Raw genomic sequence first — 11,053 nt, forward strand, 5'->3', positions numbered from 1 at the left:
TGCCACCAGTGCTCCAACAAACCCTCAGGGGCAGGCAATTTAGGAAACCTCCTAAGGTTGATTTCCAAAAACCAAGGACAAACGATCACATAAGGGAACTCATTGCAACACAGAATGTGGTGGGAAGAGCACAAAGGTGGGAAGACAGGCTGACACTGGAATTCTGTGTCTGCTCTGGGCCACCTCCTCCTCCCTTCACAAGTTGCTTCTTCTTGCTGAGGCTTGGTTTCTCAAAATGAGATCACAAACCCATCTTGTAAGTGCCTGAGCAAGGATTTGAACCCATGTCGTCTGGATTCCAGGGCTGGTTTTCCACACTATTTTCTCCTGTTTTTGTTTTGTTTTTGTTTTTTGTTTTTTTTTTTTTTTTTTGCGTACCTATGTCATCCACCCACCCATTCATTGAGAAAATGTTTACTGAGCCCCCACATTATGCCGGAAACTGTTTTTGGCTCTGTGACTAAAGCTGCAAACAAGACAGGCGAGGTCCCTGCCCTCACAGAACTTATGTTCTAGAAGAGGGAGACAGACAAACAGATCATAAGTACTCTGAAGGCAATGGAATGGAGTGGGAGCAGTGAGACATGGTCAGGAAAAGCTGCTCCACAAAGTTGACCTGAGAAGAGAAGCTGGCAATACGAACAGCCTGAAAAGCTAATTATGCAAGAAGTAAAGCTTGTGGCTATCATGAAGTCCCTGAGTGGTGTAAACGGTTACCATGCGCGATTGCTAGCTGAAAGATTGGTGGTTTGCGTGCACCCAGTTGCACCTTGGAAGAAAAGTCTAGTGATTTGCTTCTGAAAAACCAGCCGCTGAAAGCCCAGCAGAGCACAGTTCTACTCTGACACACGTGCAGTTGCTATGATTCAGAATCAACTCAACGGCAACTGGTTGGTTTTACCAGGTTCTTATTACATTTTCATAGTGGAGTAAGACTGTGTTTTGGATGTTCCTGAAGTCGGCCCATAATTAGTGTCTACATGTAAGTGGGAGTGTTTTTTCTCTCTCCCTGAAGAGCTTCTTATTTAATCTTGTCTGATAATGAGAACATGGTTCCTCCATCTTGGTCCCATGGAGAGGCCTGAGTGAACAGCCCTGGACAGTCCATCAGCTTCCTCCAGATGAGCAAGGGTGCTACAATGTGGGTTGACATCACCCTACACACATGCTGTGACCCTGGAGGCCGCTGATGTCTGCTCACCCCTCTGTAGACAAATAGACCTGGGATCAAGTCCAATTTCTGCCTTCTTTCATGGGTGACCTTGGACAAAATCTTTTTTTCAAAGTGGGATAAGTTTATTAAGTCATATTTATATAGTACAGTATTGTATGATCTCACATATATGAAGTATCTAGAATAAGCAAATACACAGAGACGAAAGCAGATGGGCTACAGGAAGGGAAGAATGGGGAGTTCTTGCTTAATGGACACTGAGTTTCTGTATTTGGTGACAAAAAAGTTTTGGAGGTAAAGACCAGACTTACTGGCCTGACAGAGACTGGAGAAAGCCTGAGTGTATGGCCCCCAAGCACCCTTTTAGCTCAGTAATGAAGTCACTCTTAAGGTTCACTCTTCAGCCAAAGATTAAACAGGCCCACAAAACAAAACGGGACTAAAAGGGCACACCAACCCAGGGTCAAGGACTAGAAGGCAGGAGGGGGCAGGAAAGCTGGTAGTAGGGAACCCAAGGTCAGGAAGGGAGAGTGTTGACGTATTTTGGGATTGGTCACCAGTGTCACAAAACAATATGTATACTAATTGTTCAATGAGAAGCTAGTTTGTTTTGTAAACCTTCTTCTATAGTACAATAATTTTAAAAAAAAGAGGTTTTGGAGGCGGATGTTGGTGGCGGTTGTGCAACTTTATGAATGTATTTAATGCCACTGAACTGTACACTTAAAAATGGTTAAAGTGGTGATTTTTGTGGTATATATATTTACAACAATAAAACCTAAAAATAATATGTGTGTGTTTGTATTTCCAGCTTTTTATTTTCTACTGGACATTTTTATTTGCAAATCAAATAACATGTATGTCCATTTCTGAACTTTCTAACATACTTACCAATTAAAAACTTAAAGGACTAGAAAGTAATAACACTTAGACTATTTCTCTAACTCTGATCAGAATTTTTGGGTGTGAGAAACTTGATAACACTAAGAAGCCTAAAAACTCTCGTTGAGGTTTCTTTTGTCCATTGTCCCTGAGAAGCCATTTTCAGAGAGAATCGAACAATGCCTACAAAACCAGAATAGGTAATTACCCATACCGCATATCCATTGCCGTTGAGTCAATTCAGTCCCATAGGGAACTCTATAGGACAGAGTAGAACCACCCCATAGGGTTTCCAGTGTTGTAAATCTTTATGGAAGCAGACTGCTGCATCTTTCTCCCACAGAGCAGCTGGAGTTTTGCAGCAGATTTGCCCGTGCAATACATCATTTGATTTCTTGATTGATGATCCATGGGTGTGGCTTCAGGATTCAAGCAAAATGAAATCCTTGACAAGTGCAATATTTTCTCCATTTATCATTATGTTGCTTATTGGAACAGTTGTGAGGTTGTTTGTTTTCTTTATGTTGTAGTGCAATCCATGCTGAAGGTGGTAGTCTTTGATCTTCATCAGTAAGTGCTCTTCACTTTCAGCAAGCAAGATTGTGTCATCTGCATATCACAGGTTGTTAATGAGTCTTCCTCCAATCCTGATGCCTCATTCTTCTTCATACAGTCAAGCCTTCTCAGGTTAGTTGTTCAGCATATAGATTGAATAAGTATGATAAAGGATACAAAACTGACGCACACCTTTCCTGATTTTAAACCATGCAATATCCCCTTGTTCCATTTGAAGAACTGTCTTTTGCTCTACGTACAGGTTCTTCATGAGCACAGTTAAGTGTTTTGGAATTCCCATTCTTCGCAATGTTATCTATAATCTGCTGTGGTCGACACAGTCGAATGCCTTTGTATAGTCAACAAAACACAGGGAAATATCTTTCTGGTATTCTCTGCTTTCAGCCAAGATCCATCTGACATCAGCCACGATATCCGTTGTTCTATATCCTCTGCTGAGAATGTGGCTTGAATTTCAGTCAGTTCCCTGTCGATGTACTGCCGCAGCCGTTTTTAAATTATCTTCAACAAAATTTTACTTGCATGTGATATTAATGATGTTGTTTGAAAATTTCAGCATTCTGTTGGATCACTTTTCTTTCTTTATAAAATTTTTGTGCAGCGTTTCAGCAGAAGCTCATTGTTTTTTATTAAAAGATCCCTGTAGTTAGTGATAGGCAGGTATGTGGATCTCTTCCAGTTGGTTGGCCACGTAGCTGTCTTCCAAACTTCCTGGCATAGATAAGTAAGCACTTCCAGCATTACATCCATTTGTTGAAACCTCTTGATTGTTGAAACCTCTTCATCGGTATATATCACTACTGCCTTCAGGGCAGCTTGGACTTCCTTCAGTACCATCAGTTCTTGATCATATGCTACCTCCTGAAACGGTTGAATGTCAAACAATTCTTTTTGATACAGTGATTCTGTGTGTTTCTTCCATCTTCTTTTGATGCTTCCTTCCTTGTTCAAATTCGCCCATAGAATCCTTCAATATTCTAACATAAGGCTATAATTTTTCTTCAATTCTTTCAGCTTGAGAAATGCTGAGCATATTCTTCCCTTTTGGTTTTCTAACTCCATGTCTTTGCACACTTCATTATAACACTCTACTTTGTCTTCTTCAGCTGCCTTTTGAAATCTTCTGCTCAGCTCTTTTACTTCATCATTTCTTCCTTTCACTTTAGCTACTCTACATTCAAGAGCAAGTTTCAGAGTCTCTTCTGATATCCAGTTTGCTCTTTTTTTTTTTCTTTCCTGTCTTTTTAATGACCTTTTGCTTTCTTCATGTACAATGTCCTTGATGACATCCCACAACTTACCTGGTCTTCTGTCATTAGCGTTCAATGCCAGTGGTGTCGCTAGGGGGTTGGGAGTTGGGAGGGGTTCGAGGTATGCAGACCGCACCAGATGACACTGTCAAAGACAGTGACACCAAAAGGACTGTCTATAAAATTTTTGTGCAGTGTTTCAGCAGAAATTTGTTATTTCTTATAAAACTATCCCTGTAGTTGAACAACAAAAAATATTTTTGTAAACCCAGTTGACAAGTATCAATATACCTACAAGACTAAAACTCTATGCTAATATACTTTTTGAACCTTCTAATGCACTATGGTCAGAGCTGTCATTATTATCAATTACAATGATGCTTCAAATCATGTGGTTTCATCTGCACGCCCAAGAAGCACAGGTTGTTGTTTTCGTTGCCGCCTGTGTTTTTATAATCATGGATTTTGTCAAATTTTCTGGTGTTGTGGTAATTAGTGTTTGTGAATCCATATCAATAACTCTTCTGAGAATAAAGTAGTAATTAGGGAAAAGAAGGATAAAGATTTTTAAAAAGGCTTCTGCTAGTTGTTTATGTCGCTGCTATTGCCATTACATTTAGTGATATATGGGAATTGCGATTTATAAGTAACAGTACAAAAGACATTACTAAGGAGTCTGTATGATCTGGTACGGGAGGAGTTCCATAGAGGGTCAACACCATGAGTTGTCGCACTGAGTGACACCAACCCTAGTGACATCACTGTTCATTGCATCAAATCTATTCTTGAGATGTCCTCTAAATTCAGGTGGTATATACTCAATGCAGTACTTTGGCTCTCCTGGACTTGTTTTAATTTTTTTCAGCTTCAACTTGATCTTGCACATGAACAATTGATGGTCCGTTCTTCAGACAGCCCCTAGCCTTGTTCTGACTGTTGATATTGAGCTTCTGCATCATCTCTTTCCACTGATGTAGTCAATTTGATTCCTGTGTATTCCATATGGCGAGGTCCACAAGTATAGTCACCATTTATGTTGTTGAAAAAAAATATTTCCAGTGAATAAGTCATTGATCTTGCAAAATTCTATCATGCAGTCTCTGGCATCATTTCTATCAACCCAGGCCGTATTTTCCAACTACCAATCCTTCTTCTTTGTTTCCAACTTTTGCATTCCAATCACCAGTAATTATCAATGCATCTTGACTACATGTTTCATCAGTTATAGACTGCAGAAGTTGGTAAAGATCTTCAGTTTCTTCATCTTTGGCATTGGTTGTTGGTGCGTAAATTTGAATAATAGACATATTAACTGGTCTTCCTTGTAGGTGTATGAATATTATCCTGTCACTGACAGCCTTGTATTTCAGGATAGATCTTGAAATATTCTTCTTGATGATGAACAAAACGTCATTCCTCTTCAATTTGTCATTTCTGGCATAGTAGACCATATGGTTGTCCGATTCAAAATGGTCAATACCAGTCTATTTAAGCTAATGTGTAGGATATTGATCTTCAAACGTTCCGTTTCATTTTTGACAACTTCCAATTTTCCTAAATTGCTACTTCGTACATTCCACATTCTGATTATTAATGAATGTTTGCAGCTGTTTCTTCTCATTTTGAGTCAGGCCACATCAGCAAATGGAGGTCCTGAAAGCTTGACTCCATCCACGTCATTAAGATCTACTCTACTTTGAGGAGGCAGCTCTTCTCCAGTCATATTTTGAGTGCCTTCCAACCTGAGGGGCCCATCTTCTGGCACTATATCAGACAATCTTCTGCTGCTATCCATAAGGTTTTCACCGGCCAGTTTTTTCAGAAGTAGATCACTGAGTCCTTCTTTCCAGTCTGTCTTAGTGTGGAAACTCCACTGAAATCTGTCCACCATGGGTGACCCTGCTGGTATTTGAAATACCAGTGGCACATCTTCCAGTATCAAAGCAACACCCAAGTTACCAAAGTATGACAAACTGAAAGAAGAGTGGTGGGTATATATAAAGTGGATCAGATAATACATATGCTTTTATGTCTGGCTTCCTTCATTCAGTATACTCTTTTTGAGGTTCCTCTATATTGTTGCCATTTTGCATTTAGTCATCAAGAGGACACATTATGAGCTTCCAGGGCCCTTGGCCTTTTGCCTTCATGAGCTCTTCCTTCATAAACAAATATTAAAATAATATCTTTTCCTACTGCTTTGGTATAAAATGAATATTATAGGGGCTATATGATTTTTTTTCTGATTTTAAAATAAATTAAAACATATCCCTGGGCCCTTCCAAGTGTCCTGTCCTCCAGGCCCGGTGCCTGCTGGGCCTGTGGATGAGACACCCTGCTTGTATCTCAGATGATGATTTACTCACTTGTAACGGGCATTGACTGATTCTGTTTCATTCTGGTTGTGAAAAGGGAAAACATGAACAAGATGCCACATTAAAAATTATAAAAAGCACCTCCCCCTCCTCCACTCTCTCCTGGGCCTTTGGTCACTCAGCAGAAGTGACCAACGATTCCGGTATTTCCGCAACCTCCCAGTAAGCGTCTGCGTGCATCAGCAGGTCATGGATGCCATGCACTCATGAGTCTGTTGTGTGTGTCTGTGTGTCTACATCTACGTTCGTCTTTAGTGCAATTGAAACCATACAACAGAGCTTAAATCCTTAACTGTGTGACCTTACTGAGTCTGTGGACAGCTCTGTGAACACTTTTCAGGCAGTGGACTGTCAATGGGTAGGGTACGCACAAGGCCCAGGGGAGGGTCCCGGATTTAGCAAATACAAGTACTGGAGGTCATTTAAATTTGAGTTTCAGATGAACAATGGCTACTATTTTGGAATATGTGTCCCATGCACTATTGTACTGTGTTTGGCTACTGTACCTGGGGTCACAGTCTGATCTGAGGCAGAGCTGGGATGGGCCCCCTCCTGCTCTGGGCACTTAACCTGAGGATAGAGTTTCTCTAACATAGTCACCTCTACGTATCCACTTCAGTCAGCAATAAATACACTGGATAGGATCCCCATTCAGTGATGTCTGCTTACTTTCCAAGTCCTCATTCCGTGTAACCCCCAGACTCAGAGCCTCTCCAGAGGCTGCTGCACTCGAGCTCTGGACCAGGGACTCTGGGACCTATCATAATGAGAGTCTCATGCAAGGGAAGATGCAGAGAAACTTCTCTGTCCTCCCACTGGACTGCTTCAGCCAGGGGTCCATAAGAATGGAGAGCAAGACAGAGGTGATGGGCAGTTGAGCCCACATCTCCCTCTGTCTAGTAAGAGACCAAAGTCCAGAATTCCTTTTATGGTGGGGTCAGTGGGCTGAAACCAGGAAAGAAGGCCACAGTGTGAGAACCCAGGAATTCCAGAACAGGGCTTGGCAGCCTGGAAAGGAGGGCTGTGGTCCGATGTGGGCACAGGGAAGGAGGAGGGGGCTTCAGGTACAGCCTGGCATGCTGGCGGCCACCCTGTTCCCATGCCGGGCTTCTTGCTCTGATGCCTATTAGGAGAATCTGCTTCAGTGAGGGCGAGTGGCCAGACTTCCTAGAAACAGCTCAGTGAGCAGGGCAGATGGATCATGGTGCAGAAGCTCCAAGTAGAGAAATAAGGATAGGTGCAGCTAAACTAGGACACAGCTGTCTCCATTTGGGGAAGGTGGAAATAGATAAGAGCAGTGGAGAAACTGGAGACATGGTTGGATCTGGTCCCTGGGCCAACACTGGGTGTTTCTGGCATGTTTCTGAGGGGTCTATGGAGTGATCACATGTGGGAAACCAGCATCTGGCCCTGATCCATTTCCTTCTGCTACCTGCTAACTAAACACATCGCAGGATACCTGAGGAGCTCATCCTGGTCTGTCTCACCCCACCCAGGGCAATGTACTCAGGTTGACTGTACAGACTCAGGGCCTATGGAAGGGCTGGAGGAAAGAGCAGAGAGGGCTGATTTGCATGATGGGAACTTCCTTCTCCCTGGAGTGAGTGAGGGTACATAAGAGACTTGGGGAAGCAAGTCCCCAGCTGTGGGTCCTCAAGATGCAGAGCTCTGTGGACATCTCCACCATGGCCTGGACCTCTGTCCTCACCCTCCCTACTCACTGCACAGGTGACTGGAGATTGGGCCTCAGGCCTAGGGACTGGGAGCGCAGGACCCACCTTCCTCCCCTTGTCCAATGACCTCAGCACCTCTCAGCCTTCTCTGTCTCCCATCTTACTGTCTGTCAGGGTTCAGGACTCAGTCTGTACTGATTCAGCTGGCTGCAACTTCTGTGATTGTGGGACAGTCACCTGCTCCTGCAGTGGAAGCAGCACCAAAATTGGACAGTCACATGGGTCTAAGTACCAACTACCTGGTAGTGCTCCCAAAACAGTAATCTATCAAAGCTGAATTCTGCCCTCAGGAATCCTGGCTTGATACTGGCTCCAGATGGCTACTCTTTTATCAATACCACAACATTTTAGTTCCTGTAGATTTATGGTAATCTTATCCTCAGGTAATGCAAGTCCTCCAAATTCATTATTTTTTCATTTTAATTTGTTTTGACTATTCTAGGTCTTTGTATTTTCCCACAAATTTTTAAATGAACATGCAAAAACACCTAAAAAAAAAACTTGCTGATACTTTCATTGGAATTTAATTGAAGCTGTAAATCAATTTGGGGAGAATTGACATCTTAACAACATTGAGATTTTTGATCCACGAACATGCTATGGAACTATGCTAAGTTAGGTCTTCTTTTCCTTATCTCAGGAATGTTCTGTAGTTTTCATTGTGGAGGTTTGCATACACTTTGATAAATCTAGCCCTAGGTATATAATTTTGAAGTTCACTGTAAATGGTATTTTGCTAGTTTCAGTGTCCAATTGTCCATTGCTAGAACATGGAAATACAATTGATTTTTTTAAATTGACCTGGTATCCTGTACTTGGAAATTGGATATATTAATTTTTTAGAAACTCCATAGAATTTTAAACAGAAATGATCCTGCCATCTAGAATAATCTTCTTTCATATGGTAGAAATTTTAGAATTTCTTTTATTGTTGTTTATCTTAAATAAATTGAAAGTCTTTATCACTTACCCTTTAAAATGACATCTACTCAGAATAAAATTACAATTTGACATTTTTTGTTACTTAAAGTTGTGTGTTCTGATTTCCATCACTTCAGTAGATGTGTGTTTTTACATCTTGGTTGTAGATGTGTCCATATCCCCTCCCTCAGGCTTCCTTTAAGTTATTCAGCAATTTTTCATTGTTGTGCCTAGATGTTTTCTCCTTTATATTTATTCGTCCTTCAGTTTTGTTTAAAGTGATCAACTGCTATCTGAAAAGTCAGTCTTTGGAAACCACTAGCGGCTCCACTGGAGAAAGATGTGGTAGTCAGCTTCCACAGAGACTTACAGCCTTGCAAACCCTATAGGGTCCCTGTGAGTTGGAATCAACTCAACGAAAGTGGATTTTGTTTGGTCAGTTTTGTCTATCTTAGTCCCTGTGTCTAGGCCTGAGAGAGTAGGATCACCCCTCTTGTTCATCCCCAGGGGTCTCTACAAGGCCTCCTGCACCGCAGACCACTCTTCTCTGACAGGTAGGGCAGGATCAGGTTTAGGCGGTGCACTCCGGGCCATGTTGGGTACAAGACACTCCCTTCTCTTCTGAAATGAGTCATTTTATCCTTTTTTAGCTGGCGGGGTTCCTGGACAACTGAGGATATGGCTATTGGATGCACTTTTTTTGCTAGTAGGGTAGGTAGGACTCAGACTTATTAATCTATATGTATAAACTTAAGTTTCTTTCTGATTCTTTCTGTTACCATATAATAATTATATGGATTTTCTATTTTCATTTTTTCTGGGTTGAGTTTCTTTGAAGAAATATGCCTTAAATTGTAGGGTTTTATTGAGTAGGAGAAATTTACTTTGGGACTGGTGAGCATCTCAAGGATATTAAAAGCATCCTCCATAGTTACTAACACTGAGAATAAATCCAAGGTGTAAATAAAGACCATGGAGATGTCATGCTACATGTATTTGTACAAGTGAGGTTATTTGGTTGGTAATGCTGCCCTCAGGTAGTTCTCATATGCATAGAAGACTACTATAGATTCAAAATGATTTCTTCCTCCGGGCTCTAGAGTGACCACGAAGAAGACTGAAGGGAGCTCCAGCTGAGCTGAGGGTCGTGGGACTCAGAGGTCAATGGGGCTATACCTGGCTTGGGTCCTTCTCATCCCTACCTGTCTCACCTTCTGCAGAGATGACAGGTCTTGGTGACACCAGGAGTATTCTCTCTCTCTCTTTTTCTTTCCTCGTCCCAAACAGTGCATATATATGATGTAATTTGCACACAATTTTGGGGTGATTCATGGACCTCTAAAATCTATCTAGTAATTCTTGGATCACAGACCAAGAATCTTTGAACTAAATGAACATTCATTCATTCATTCACTCAGCAACTATTACTGATGGCCTGCTGTAGCATTTGGCCTTCCAACTGTAATGTTCTGTAAGGTGAGATGACACAAGAGGGTGTTTCAGATGCACCTTTGAACCTATTGCAATGACTTCCACCAATGATGGTCCCCTGCCAGTGAACAGCAGAACATCCCAGAGTACAGGAAGCCTGGGAGAACGTTTCTGAAATTCTGGAATGTGAGCCCATTTGTGGGAGAAGCATATTTTGTGGTTTTGAGCTACATACTCTTTAATTTATATATATGATTTCAAGAAGTTCAGTAATGGGATTCATGGTATATTGTGGTTGATACGTTTAGTATGTTGACTTAAATTTTAAAAAAAGCAGTAAAGAAAATTGTAAGAGTTCTTTCTTCACAGAGGCTATTTCGAAAGTAATGGTGTTAAATGTAACATGTATAAATATTTAAGGGCAATCCGTGGGGACCCTGTGATACGCACAAGGCACCATGGAGAAGCCTGGTGTCTGCTGGATAATAGCAAAACCCATTTGCTGATGAAGCTGCAGGTGCACTTAGACATGACCCTGCCCGTATGTGACTGGGACATTAAAGAACAAGAAATACCCTAATATAACTAATAATTAAATATAAATTGCTGTAGCTACTACTATATCCCCAGGAAAATAAATGAACGTAAAATAATGCAAAATTTCATAACTATAAAACTGAAAGACTCAAATGTAAATTACAAAAAAAGCAC

The sequence above is a fragment of the Trichechus manatus genome, unplaced genomic scaffold (assembly GCF_000243295.1).
Source record: "Trichechus manatus latirostris isolate Lorelei unplaced genomic scaffold, TriManLat1.0 scaffold00157, whole genome shotgun sequence".
Taxonomy (NCBI): Eukaryota; Metazoa; Chordata; class Mammalia; order Sirenia; family Trichechidae; genus Trichechus; species Trichechus manatus.